The 14511-nt window shown below is 31.6% G+C and overlaps 1 non-coding gene across 1 annotated transcript; it reads left to right on the top strand.

Annotated features, from left to right (window-relative positions):
• Positions 1-5635: 5635 nt before the first annotated feature.
• Positions 5636-5739, top strand: LOC118623066. The gene has a single exon (XR_004958181.1). It is a non-coding gene; the product is annotated as a U6 spliceosomal RNA (small nuclear RNA).
• The last annotated feature ends 8772 nt before the right edge of the window (positions 5740-14511 follow it).

The following is a 14511-nucleotide window of genomic DNA, read 5'->3' as shown; positions in this document are numbered from 1 at the left end:
ACTACTGCATTGTCTTTTACCTGATTACATTTCTTCTCAATTTTTAATGTTTCATCTGTATTATCTTTGCGTCCTTTTTCCCTTCCTGGTTATAGGTCAGATATTTTCAACAGTCTTTTATTAAATAATTTTTTCAACTTCTTTTTTATACCCTGATCCACTGCCAATTTTAGTCCAACCATGAACATATTAGCTATGATTTGTAGAGCAGTCAGGAAAACTATATTTAATATATTATATAATAGAAGTAAGGTTTAAAATCACTGGGAAAATTTAAAATATGTATAGGCATCTGGTTAAAAAAATAGGTTCTAACTATCCTTATATGAAAGTAGATTCAAAGGAATCAATATGTTAATTATGAAAAATAATCGTAAAGGATCAAAAATAAATCATGGGTGTTGTAATTGATAAAATATTTTCAAGAATGATGTGTAACCTGAAACTTATCATGGAAATATTGTTGATTTTTATATACATAAAACATTTTGTATAATTGACACCCATTATTTATTTTGTAAATAAAATAACATATTTTATATGTTATTTATATATATATTTTAAAAAGTAATCAGGAAAATATATATATATTTTAAAAGTAATCAGTTTTAAAGTAACACATTTTGGTGAAGATGTAGAGAAATAGTGACATATTGCACGCGGAAACATTTGAAAGGCAAGTTAGTAATACTGCTTTGAAATGTGAAAATTTACATGCAATCTTGAAAGCAATTCCACTTCCATGAAGTCTTTTAACATCACAATAGGCAAAGATATGTGTTATGAGTTTTTATTAAGCAGAAATTAACAGTATATAATGTATAGGTAACTTTACATTCAATCCTCATAGCGACCGTAAGAACCTGATCTTATGATTGCTATTTCAATTTTCTGGATGTAGAAATTGGATCATGGAAGGACTGGTAACTTGTCAAAGGTCAGATATCTTGGTGGAGATGTGTGAACACAGGCATTTTGACTCTACCCTACATTACATAGCGAGCATCACCTGGAGGAGAATATGATTGTTTATTCCTTTCTATAGTGTTGTTGTTTTTAATTACTATTTAGAAAACAATTTTTATGCTTATCAAGCTATTGTAGTCACCTGCATATGTACTGAATTTTTTTATTTGTTTTTGTCTTTTTGTGCTTTAAACAGCTGTGAAAATGTGATATGAAACTTAAAACAGAAAAATCTTTTTTCTGCTCCTACATTGTCCTGCCTCCGGAATCAATCATAAAAAAATAAATAATATATTTTTTATCTTTGTTTCTTAAAGGATTTACTTCATATTTTAAAAAGGTATGCTACCATTTCTGCCTGGTGATTGTTGGTTGGAGCATCATCCAGTGCCCTGAAGGGTCACAGGTTTGATTCCTGGTCAGGCACATGCCAGAGGCAGCTGGTCATGTTTTTTTCTCTTTCCCTCTCTCTAATATCAATAAAATATCTTCAGGTGCGAATTTAAAACAAAATTATGCTACTAAATCTTGGTTCACCTTTTTTTTTTAATCCTCATCTGAGGAAATTTTTCCATTTTTTGTTCAGGTAAAGTGGGAGGGAGAGAGAGGAAGAGAGAGAGAGGGAGAGAAATCAACGTGAAAGGGACACGCTGCCACCTGCACGACCAACCAGGGCCAGGAACAAACTGCAACCCAGGTGCACACCCCTAGTGGGAAGTGAACCCGGGTCTCTCTGGACCGCAGGCCGATGCTCTAACCGCTGAGCCAAACCGGCCAGGGCTCAATTCGCCTTTTATTAATTATTATAATATACACATCTTTCATATCTCTTTTTTCTACCTTTTTGTGAACCCACCTTTCCAATATTGTTATGTTACAGTATTTGGTTAAATTACTAGTCAATGATTTTATTAGAACAATGTAAATATATTCTTCAATATGATTGTATTTTCTTTATCATCCAAAATCTGGTTTCCCTTGTACTTAATATTGAATTTGTTTTTAAAAAATTGAGTTTCATAAATCTCTAAGGCTTCCCACACTGCTCAAGAGTGCTACAACTTAACTTTCAATAAGTCAATTAATCTGTCATTTTATTATGTTGGACCCCATTTTCCTCACGAACATCATTATTTTGTTCGAGCATTTGCTACCAGTTTTCTGACTAATGGTCAGGAGAAATCAATTTTTAAATCTTTAAACATCTGAAAATAACTTTCTTTTATCCTTTTATTTGATCATTTAACTATGTATAGAATTCAAAGTGAATTTTCTTTCTCAGATTTTGAAAGTATTGATCTCTTGTCTTCTAAATTCCAATACTGTTATTTAAAAGTCCAATATCATGTGAGTAGCGATGAGCTTTGTGTTAACTTTTTTCTGTTGGGAGCTTTAAGAATATTCATTCTTCCCTCTTAACCTAAAATGTCCTGATATTTACTACTAATACCTTTCTACTAATCTGTTTTCCTTTTCATTTTGTTGTACTTGTTTTTAAATAATGGAGACATCCTTTCTAGGACATTACATTGTACCACTGCTTTGATAATTTTCTCTCCTCTGTTTCTTATGTTATCTCTTCTTGATATCTTGTTATTTAGTGATTCAACATTCTCCAGTAATCCTTGGAAACTATCTTTTTCTCTGTTAGCCCATTATCTCTATATTTTCTTGACATAATTCCAAAAACTTTTTTATGTTCTCTGGTTGATATGATCTCTAATATTTTCTTGTTTCATTGTTGCAATGTGATCTTCTGTGACTGATTGTACAAATTATACTTCATAGGATGTTTTCTTTTGCTTTCTGTGATTATCTCTGTTTCCTCTTTATTCCTTTAAAAATGCTTTTTTTGGGTATTTCATATTGAATGCTTTCCCCAAATATCTAGTCAACTATGGTTCTTGGTTTATATTTACAGATGAGGAAATAAAGCTTTAAGTATGCGGAAGGATGTGGTCAACAGAGGGCGTCGTGGTGGCTTCACCTGGGAGCAAGTCCTTTTTCAACAGGAGTAACGACCCCCCCCCCCCCCAAAGAAAAGCCACCAGTCCAACTCTACATGAATCACTGTTCAGGAGAAATGAGATTCTTATAAATGCTTAATTTCACTTATAATTTCAGCCTTGGGAAACTCTACCTACTTTATGACTAAATTAGGGAACAAGCAGGGAAGAAAGTGAAGTGAAGGGAGAAAAGCTTTTGTTGGCAACACCTTCTTGAACCAGACCTATAATCTTGCTTCCATAGTTCTCCTTTTGTGAGAAAAATAATCTTCTTTTTACCAAATCCAGTTTGGGAATCAATATTTTATTACTAGGTGTCCAGTGTATTCTTAAATGGTAAACCACTCTGACTAAAATAAGGCTGTTATTATATTTGTTACACAGCCTTTACATTTCTGTTTTATTTTAAATATGCCTACATCAAATCGTATTGGGCAATATGCACTGTTCCTCTGTGTTTTGTTGTTTTTTACTAAATTCAAGATCTGGAAGAAAAGAGACTAAGTCAGATTATTTCACTGCAATTCCCTCAACTCTCAAAATAATGCTTGCACAGAATGAATATTTAACAAACTGTATTAAATTGTTTCAGTGAGAAACTACATGATATATTTTGAGATGGAAAAAGAAAGCTGCAAACCCAGAAGCAGACAAGTCATTATGAACCATGTGAGCCTGGTTATCTGACCATGAGTGCCACTCTTCCTTTAGGATGGGCATGTATTCCCAGCTCTTTACAGTCCTCACATAGTCCCATTGTCCTGCAGTTGCCTTTATATGTACAATTAGTGTCAGACCCTAGGACTTTAAAGGTTGTTCCTATTTTCCTCACAGGTTTACAAATGCAGTCCAATTTTTGCCTCCAGGTGACATCTATAACCAAGAGACAGGGGCATTTACTTTTTAATTTTTCCGATTTGCATTTATTGTTTGAATTATTTAACCATGTGTGTGTGCATTGCTTTAAAGTAAATAGGCATAAATTAAAAAATGTTTGTATCATACGTTGTATGACTATGTTTATCTTGGCTTCCTGAAAGAAATTAATTAAAGTCTGTTTCTGAATAATATTTGCTAGAAAGACATGTAATTATCTAATACACTCTTGTGAAAAGATTATAGTATAGATTATATATGTAAAAAATCAGAGTTTTTTGGTTCTTTAAGACTACTGGAAAGAAATTTGACATTTATTTATTTATTTTATTTTATTTATTGATTTTTAAAGAGAGAGGAAAGAAGAAGGAGAGAGAGATAGAATCATCGAGAACATCGATTGGTTGCCTCCTGCATGCCCCCCCCCCCCCACTGGGGATCTGGCCCCAACCCGGGCATGTGTCCTGACTGGGAATCAAACTGGTTACCTCTTGGTACATGGGTTGATGCTCAACCACTGAGCCACACTGGCCAGGCCATTTACTTCTTACTGTGAAAAGTTACCCTAAATAAACAAATCCAAAATTTCACATTCACTGAGTATTTACATCTAGATTTTATAAAATAGGAATTATTTGTAATACTCAGAGCTTAAACGTAACTGTGATTGTTAATTGATATGTAGGTAGACACAGGTTACTTGATTTGATGTGTTTTTTTTTTTCTTCCTTTTTTCTATGCAGCTTTTTAATTTAATAGGTTTTTTTTTTTTTTTTAATAAACTCTATATTTTACTTTCCCCCAAGTTGTGTATGATTGTGGATATGAATATACAATAAAATTGAAATGCCCTTTTAGTTTATCCTATGTAGGTAATAAAGCATTATTTTAATACAGTAAGAACATTATTTGCTTTAACACAAAAATAAACCTTTGGGTTGAATAATCTTAGAAACCAGAAATGATTCCCTCTAAACAGTGACCAAAAGTCTACATAAATATGTCCTTAGTGTACCATTATTCAATGAAACACTGTTTCATAAAACATGAAAGTTTGTTCAAGAGTTAATTAAAAGGTCTCCAGTGAAACGGTTGGCAGAAGCTTAACTTGGAAATAAATTAAACATTTTGGATTATCTATAATAATAATGCCCATGAAGCTCTGAATTTCTGAAGAGAGCTATATTAATAGCTTGAGTGTCTTTTAATTGTAACTGTATGCTTTTAAATGTTAATAATGCAATCTCCTTAAATGCAACATTCTATCCCCATGCTTAAAGATGATTTTAAAGTTTCTTTTGCCCTTCACTTAATCTAATTTGGATAATGCTTTATGAAAAGGGTTAATCTAATTTTAATTAAGTTTATTTAATTGAGATTCAACCATTTTAAATAATTGAATATCTAATGGAACTCAGAGTTGCAGAGAACCAAATTATTTTGTGCCATGTAGTTCTTAATTGGAAATGATATAGCATTCATGAAATGAATTGTTGTTTGAGTGGTGACATCAAACATGGCATGAAACATGTTTAGATTAGATTCCAAAGGTGTATTTTACTTCTAAAGGTCAAACTAACTAGTTTATAAAAAGAATTTGTTTTTTTAGAGTATATTTTAATAATTTTAATTTTAATTTTAGAAAGAAGCAAAAGGTAACAGGAGAGAAAAAACTCTAATGACTTTAGATGTTTAACAATAAATAAGAGATACTAGCATAATGCGTCTAATTCGATACACATTGTTGAGGTATCTTACTGAAAATTTTAAATAAAAATGTGTTTTTAGTGCTCACTTCGGCAGCACATATACTAAAATTGGAACGATACAGAGATTCGCATGGCCCCTGCACAAGGATGACACGCAAATTCGTGGAGCGTTCCATATTTTTTGGCAGCCACTCAATGTGTCCCTCTCACGTCAATGTTTCTCTCTCTCTCTCTTCCTCTCCCTCCCTCCCACTCTATCTGAACTGGACAAAAAATGGAAAAATGTCCTCAGGTGAGGATAAAAAAAATGTGTTTTTATGTTATAATAAGGGAAGAGTTGACAATTCAGATCAGCTTTTCAATAAATACCTTTAAGCTCAGTTACTAAATGTTCATATAAATAAAAGTCTGTAATCAAAACAGCATGGTACTAGCATGAAAACAGATATAGAGATTGAGGTCAGTAATGGAATAGAATAGAGAGCACAGAGATAAACCCACAGCTAGATGGTCAATTAACATTTGGTAAAGGAGGCAAATACATACAATGGTGTAAAGACAGTCTATTAAATAAATGGCTTGGGGAAAATTGCAGATATGTACAAAAAAATGAAACTAGTCCACCTTCTTATACCATACTCAAAAATAAATGCAGAATGGATTAAAGACTGAAACACAAGACTTGAAACTATAATACTCCTGGGGAAAAAATAGGCAGTAAAATCTCTGAATTCTCTTAACAATTTTTTTTCTGATATATCTCTTCAGGCAAGGGGAGCAAAAGAAAAAAATAACAAAACAAATGGGACTACATCAAACTAAAAATTTTTGCACAGCAAAGGAAACAACACAAAAGGACAACCTACTGAATGGAAGAAGATGTTTGCCAATAATATGTCTCATCAGGGTTAATATTCAAAATGTATAAAGAACTCATAGGACTCAACCCCACAAAAATATCAAATTAAAAATTGGGCAAAGGACCTGAATAGACACTTCTCCAAACAAGACATACAGATGGCCAATAGACATATGAAAAAATGCTCAACGTCACTAGTCATCATAGAAATGCAAATTAAAACCACACTGATACATCACCTCACACCTGTCAGAAGGCTATCATCATTAAATCCACAAACAACAAGTGTTGGAGAGGACGTGGATAAAAGGAAACCCTCATTCACTGTTGGTGGGAGGGCAGATTGATGCAATGATTTTTTAAAGCAGTTTGTGAAGTCCTTAAAAAATTATAAATAAAACTGCCTTATGACCCAATTATTTCACTTCTGGGTATATATCCAAATAAACCCCAAACACTAATTGGAAAGAATATATGCACTCCTATGTTCATTGCAGCATTATTTACAATAGCCAAGATCTAGAAGCAACCAAAGTGCCCCAAAACAGATGTGTGGACGAAAATGTAGTGGTACACAAATACAATGGAATATTAATTGGTCATAAAAAAGAAAGAAACCTTACCATTTGTGACAGCATGGATAGCACTAGAGGATATTGTGCTAAGTGAAATAAGTCAGTCAGAGACAGACAAATGCCATATGATTTCACCTCAGTGTGCAATCTAAAGAACAATATAAAGAAACACAAAAAACAGAAATAGTCATAGATACGGAGAACACACTGAGAGATGCCAGAGGGGAGCAGGGTTAAAAAACTGGGTTTAAGAAGTACCAATTGGTAGTTAGCAAATAGTCACAGGAATGTAAAGTACAGCAAAGGTATTATAGTCAGTAATAATGTAATAACTATATGTGATGCCAGGTAAGTACTGGAAATATCTGGGGAAACATTTTGTAAAGTATATGATTATGTAACCACTATGCTGTACACCTGAAACTAATACAAAATAATACTGAATGTAAACAGTAATTGAAAAATTATATTTATAACATATATGTATATGTATGTGTATGTATATACATAAAATAGAAAGCACTTTGAGATTTATAATACACCCTTATTTAACAAAGAATGGATGCATTTAAAATAATGCAATTATCTTCCCCTAAAAATACACAAATAATTACAAAGTTTCTTTTGACAAAAAATATCTTTGTTGTGATAATTCACCTGATCAATAAATACTTTCTACTGAAACAATTTCATTAAATATGTTAGCATGATTTCTGTGGAGCACAGATTCCATTTCCTGCAATATATAAACTGTGTAGGAAATCTGGATATTCTATATGAATTTAAATATTGAATGTGAATTTAGTATTAAACCTAGACAATTTTGTGTTATTAATGTTATCACTACTTTTTAAAAAATATGTTTTTATTAAATTTTTAGAGAGAGATGAAGGGAGAGAGAGATCGAAACATCCATGAGATAGACTAATAATTCTTGTTTAACAGGAAGACATATGACCATTTCAAAATTATTTTTCTACTACAAATAGTGTATAATACTTTCATAATGTCACTGCATACTTACAGTGTATATGTATTTTTATAGTGCATATCTATTTACAGTACATAATTACTACATCCCAGGTATATTCTGTTTGGAATTTATAAAGCATATAATATGGTTGAAATAGAATACTGAATGATATTTCTGAGAAAATTACTATTATTTTAGTATCAGTGATTATTTTAAAATATCAGTGGTTAAAAAGCTTAATTGTTTTAGCTAGTTAAGGTTTATTATTGAATGCAATCACCTTAAGTTACGCATTAAAAGAAGTTCTGAGAGTTTATGTGACATGTTAATAAAAATAAAAACTAAGTCAAATGAAGAGTGAGTATAACACTTAGGTCCTGGAATGTCAGGCCACTTTGCCTTTCTTAAAGAGTTCTGAGGTCAATTAGTTAAAACCTAATAACTGATACAGAAGCCAGAATACTATATTTTAAATGTTCTATTAAGGTTTAAAAGTTGTGTGAAAAAAAAACAAAAAACTTTCATTGAGAAATACATTAGAATTTTCAACCTAATATAATTTGGAGTTATTGATAAAACTATTTTTTAAATGTGATTAAAAGTTATTAGTACTACTTACTGGATAAATGCTCACTACAGATACCAAGTACATCCTTTTCCTTTCTACACAATGAAGTCCTAAAAATAAATGAGAAAACGAGACTACTTTGCAGACCGACAGTTCTCTCAGTCCATGTTTCAGTTACTCTGTGCAGCACTGTACATACCCTCACAGCAGAGATTAAATTAGGGATTTCTGAAAAATGCAAACTAAAAGGAAAAAACCTTTTTGAGAAATAAATTTCCAACCCTAATTATAAGATTATGCAATACTACCAAAGTGAAAAAATAATCAAAACAACAACAAAAGGATTATTTTAATGAAATTAAAAGTAAGTATATACAATAGTCACTGGATTCTTTCTTCAGTGAGTTCTCACAAGAAGATCATGTATAACAAACAAAGACTAGATGCATAAATGCATGAGTTAAGAGGCCAATTCCCAGTTTGAAAAGTGCCTATGGATAAAAAAGGAATGCAATTTTATATGAAAAATATATAGCATATGATGCCCTATAAAGTAATATGTCAGTATAATTATATCTGTATTTAAACAGTTTAAATAAGGCAAGGCTTGCATTAATGACTTTGCAGTGAGTGGCCATGCTTCAAATAAATTTTAGAGTCATAAATAGAAAAACCTTTGTACATCAAATGTTTGCTGCAGTATTGTTATTAGAAAATGGGAATCATAATATTCTTTTACCTGTTCATAAAACTCAATATGCTTTTATAATCATTATCACTTTTGATCAATAGCTTTAACTCAGTCACATGGGTAAAATAAGTCATACAAAGATAAGAGTATTTGGACATGCATTTAAGTGTTCTCTTTATTATATTATTCAGGTTATATGTCATTTTCAAATCTGATTGACCATGTGAATAAATTAAAATTAATTTTATTACAAATAAAATATATTCTACTCTATATAATAAATATTAGAGTAGTAATAACATATTATGCTAATATTTCTTAGTATATTGTGTTCAAGTTTATGAAGCTATGTGAAAAACTGTCATTGAGAAATACAATAGATTTACTTACTTCAAATCTATATACATCGTACCTTTTCTAAAAATATTTAATCTATTTCAAGAATATTCTCTTCTTCAAGAAAAAATACTCTGCTATATTAAAATAAGTTTCATATGTCCCTGATATTGTTTAAATATATAGTTTTAATCATGAAAATTACATAAATATATTTTTGTCATTATACAGATTAACATTACAAATTAGCTTTTAAAGTATAAACATATTAGTCATTCTTCATAATATCCAGTGATTGAAAATATATAAGAAATAGAAAATATATTAATTATTTAGATTAAAGAACTGTTCTCAAATTTTTATTGTAAACCTCTTTGAATATTAAAAATATTTTATTTTTCACATTGTGATATAACCTTTTTCTTCATATACAATCTTTCAGTTCAAATAGACCTGGATTAAAAAGTAAGTGAATGAGCCAATCTGGCACAAAAATGGTAGCCAGTCAATGGTTCAACCATCTGGGCCAACATAGCACTGACTGAGTTTCTGTACCTTGAACCAAAGGGGACCAGCTCATAGATTATAATTAACAGTGGGAAGAGAAGCTCCTGTTCCCTTGTTGCGCCCTATTCTGGGCTATTGGCCATTAACCTAAAGCACTTGCTTCTTCAGCTCATTTTAAATATAGAAATTTTAGCTTTTTATAAGTATTCATATATAATATCTTAAGAAAAATATGTCTCTATATTTTCACTGTATTGTTCAATCACTACCTCCAAATCTGGCGGTATTTGTTGTTATTTTCTTTTAAGAGGGAAATCCATAGATTTTGGCAGTCACCAGCAAACACTTAATATAGTAACGGTATTCTGGAGATGTAGCATGATGCTCACAGAACAGGTACTGGCTGGAGAGCAGGCAGGTCCATCCCTGCCATCTGTGCATATTGCAGTCCTCCTATGGATTCACTCCTCAATTCTCTTTTTAATGCAACTTCAGCGTGTGGCTTGTCTAATTTTTATATTGATGGAGATAATTACTGACACTTCCTTACACAAATTTTCTCATATTTCTTTTGCATTTAGTTTATTTGGGAAGAAAAATGATACATTAAAAACTCAAAATAATACATAATTTTGATGAACATTCCATTGACCTTAAATAGTGGAAGTTGAGAGACTTTCATAGAACGTGAAGCTTACTTCATATATATAAATTTTTAAAATTGTAAATGTCATGTTTATTTTAAAACAAGATCTATATAACCTACCAATATTTGAGTTTAAATTAATTAATATTGCCCAAACATCAGGAAAAAATAATTACTGATATCTACAGAATTAGTCATCTTCTTTTAGCTATTTTGCCTGAGAAATTATCACAGTAGTAATTGAATTAGTAACTTGCCCTCTACTTTTAATTTCTATATCAGATTCAAAATTTATTAGTGCTCAATATTTATAAGATCCAACATTTATCAAGGCCATAAGGAGTTATAACTAAATAAAATTGCATTCTATTTAAATTATGAGAGCACAGACACAGGAAACTGTCTGTATGGGCTTAAATCTTGAGACAGCTACTTATTGATTCTGTGCCATGGACAAGTCTAACCTCAGCACCTTGATTTCCTTTGATGTAAAAATGAAAGTTATAGTAATGCATACCCAAGGGTTGTTATAAAAATTTAAATATCCATATATAAGCCATCTGAATAGGTGTTTTTTAATACACAGTTAGTAAATAAGTATTATCATTTTTCTCATTAGTCTCTGTAGGGGAATGCAACCAGGGTGTTGCAATGTAAGAGAATAGTTCAAGACTGGTGGTATATAAAAATTACACATTTAGAAAAGAGTAGTGATGGGTGTGATAATGAAAGAGGAAAGAGGTGTTCAACCTGTATGGAAAGATACCTTTCAGAGAAGCCACAGGGTGTGATTCTATCTCAAAAGTGAAGTGACATTAGTTTGCCTCTAAAATTCTTGCTAAAAGGAAGATGAAACAAAATGAACTAAACTAAACTAAACTAAAACATGGGCTCTGCCCTAGTGATCCTATTTTTAATCAATTGCCTTTTTTTTATTCTTTGCATTTGAGTATTTTCACAGATAGAACTACTTTGGTGCTTTGATCTACCCGGGCATTCCAATTATATATTTCCAAATATATAGGTCCATTTTTAACCAATTTTAAAATGTTTTAGCATTATAACAATCATTATAATGACTATCCTGTTGAGAAATAAATGCTAATATGTTAATTTACATTACAACTAGATATTTTCTTCTTTGGTGTTTATAACATCTAGTAGCATTCATAGATTTTTAATGTTTCTTTAATTCTTGGTGAAGTCAAAACTCTTTTGACATTTGCCAAATGTGCACTTGTCCTGATTTACATTTACCATGTAAAATAAAATTTAAATCATTATTTTCATGTGGATAATCAAACTATGCTGTTATGCATTTTTATTTGAGACTATAGCACTCTGGTTGTTACTGGGTTACATCTCTCCAATGACTGCAGGGAAATGAACTTGAAATTGTGCCAGTATTTTACTGGTATAATTTTTTAAATGCAACACATTTGAGTTATAGACACATGGCCATGAAACTAAATCTAATTAAAGCCTTGTCAGTTACAACAAGTCCTGGCTTGATCTGTAAATCAGATAACACCAGATTTGCAAACCTGTACAATGTCAGGTAGGTGTTAAATCCTGACTTAACATTGATCAAGACTGAGGAAACTGTTTTTCATTGTCCCCAAGTGCTTATTTAGATTTCAATTATGTGAAAATGTATCATTTTGAGAATACATTTTTCTGTTCTATAGTTTTGAAAAAAATATAGTTATTCTTGATGACTATTTTATAAATTGAAGCTAGAAACTAGGGATATAGTTATAGAAATTTTACCTATAAATGAAGGGCAGTAAAAAAATAAAGAAGAGCAAAATGCATTCACAGGGGAAAGTGGTCTAGGCTTTTTAATGTATGGGATTTAAAGGGCTAAAAATCTCTATTTATTTTTCTTATAAATTTCTTGAGAAAACCTAGACATAAAAATATATTTCAGCATTTACTTCAAAACTATAATTGATTGACCTTCAGTTTTTAAAGATTTAAATTTATTTTTTTTATAAAATAATTTTTAATGTTAACATTATTGCAGGAGTTTCCGCCCCCTCTTTGCCCACCTCCCATCTCCCCCACCTCCTCCTTTCTTGGGCACCAGACATTCTGTTCCATTTATTCATAATACTGCCTCCATTTTGTTTGTCAATATGTAGAAACTAATGAACAAGATTTAAAATTCTTCACATTATATATGTTAAGAGTTTTCATTGCCAGATTCCTGGAAAAAGAAAACACTGCTTAGAAATGATATCAATTTTAAGAGATAAACTACGTCACTTTGTTTTCTAGCATTTTATGACTTATTTTTACCTGTTAATTTAAGAATCATGAGTGAAATGTAGTGCCAACATTTCTTAAGTGTGATGTTGCCATGCAGTAATAGCTATTATAGTGTGTGTGTGTGTGTGTGTGTGTGTGTGTGTGTGTCACTTTTCCTGGCATCTAAATTCATTACTACTAATATGATACTTTTTAGAAACCCAGATTCATGACTGAGTTAAGTAATTTTTATATGTATATATACTATGAATGTAAGTACATGGAAATCCTTCTAAATATATCAAATAAAATATTTCCTTTTTTTTTGTTTTCCTGGAATCAAAGCCATAAAAAATAAAAAGAATACCATAAAATCCCACCTTCTACAGAAAACATCCCCCATGATGACAGGACATCTGTCAGATTGGGCACCTATGAATCCACAGTGCCCACCTGAGTTCCTAGCACAACTGAGGTACCTAATGCTGTATAAATGAATTCAGTACAATTTCTAATGTATTATTTTAGACACATGTATGGACTGGACATGTGTTGTATACTGAATGTTTCTATCTACTGAAATCCATTTGTTGAAGCCTAACCCCCCAAATGGTGATATTTGGAGGTGGTGCCTTTGAGAATGAATTAAGATATGAAGGTGGAGGACTTATAAACGAGAACAGTGCCCTTACAAGAAGAGGCAGGAGAGAGCTTGCTGCTCCCTCTCCACCCTGCCATGTGTGCACAGGGAAACAGCTGTCTGCACATCATTAGTAGGGCCCTCAGCAGAACCCAATCAAAACCCAACCTGCTCTCAGACTTCCAGCCTCCAGAATTGTGAGACATTAATTTCTGTTGCTTAAGCCCCTCCATGTATAGTATTTATTATAATAGCCTGAAAGCAGACAACATGAGAATTATAAACAATTCTTGGGATAAATTAGTAGTATATTAATATTCAATTTTTAAAATCCTACTCTGAGAATAAAAAAATAATTTTTGGAAAGGCAGCGATGCTACTGTGGTCATTTATAACATTCTCTGTAAAAGTAGTCTCCAGAGGTGATGAAATAATAAATTAGCAATAGATAAATATTAAAATTGACCAATCTGAACTAATGCCAGCTAGAAACAATAAGTATAGGAATAGATTTGGATAACCATCAAATTTGGTGCTACTAGTCTCTGAGTCTTCAGCTTTTATAAATCACAATTTAAAATATTTAATTTTAAAATTTAGCCCAGCCAGTGTGGCTCAATGGTTGAGCATAGACCCATGCACCAAGAGGTCGCCGGTTCAATTCCTGGTCACGGCACATGCCCAGGTTGTGAGCCAGATCCCCAGCTGAGGGGCATGCAAGAGGCGGCCAATCAATGTTCTCTCTCATCCATGTTTCTGTCTCTCTCTCTAAAATCAATTAAAAAAAAGAAACAAATTTTAAAAATAAGAAAATTTAGGTAATTTACAAAATTGCAAAAATAAGCTGTTCAGCTTAAGTATTATGATATGTTTCTAATTTTATTTATAATAAATTTTATAATAAACTGA

The sequence above is a fragment of the Molossus molossus genome, unplaced genomic scaffold, assembly GCF_014108415.1.
Source record: "Molossus molossus isolate mMolMol1 unplaced genomic scaffold, mMolMol1.p scaffold_m16_p_9, whole genome shotgun sequence".
Classification (NCBI taxonomy): domain Eukaryota; kingdom Metazoa; phylum Chordata; class Mammalia; order Chiroptera; family Molossidae; genus Molossus; species Molossus molossus.
Note: the sequence above shows the minus strand (reverse complement) of the source record. Positions and strands in the feature narration are given on the sequence as shown.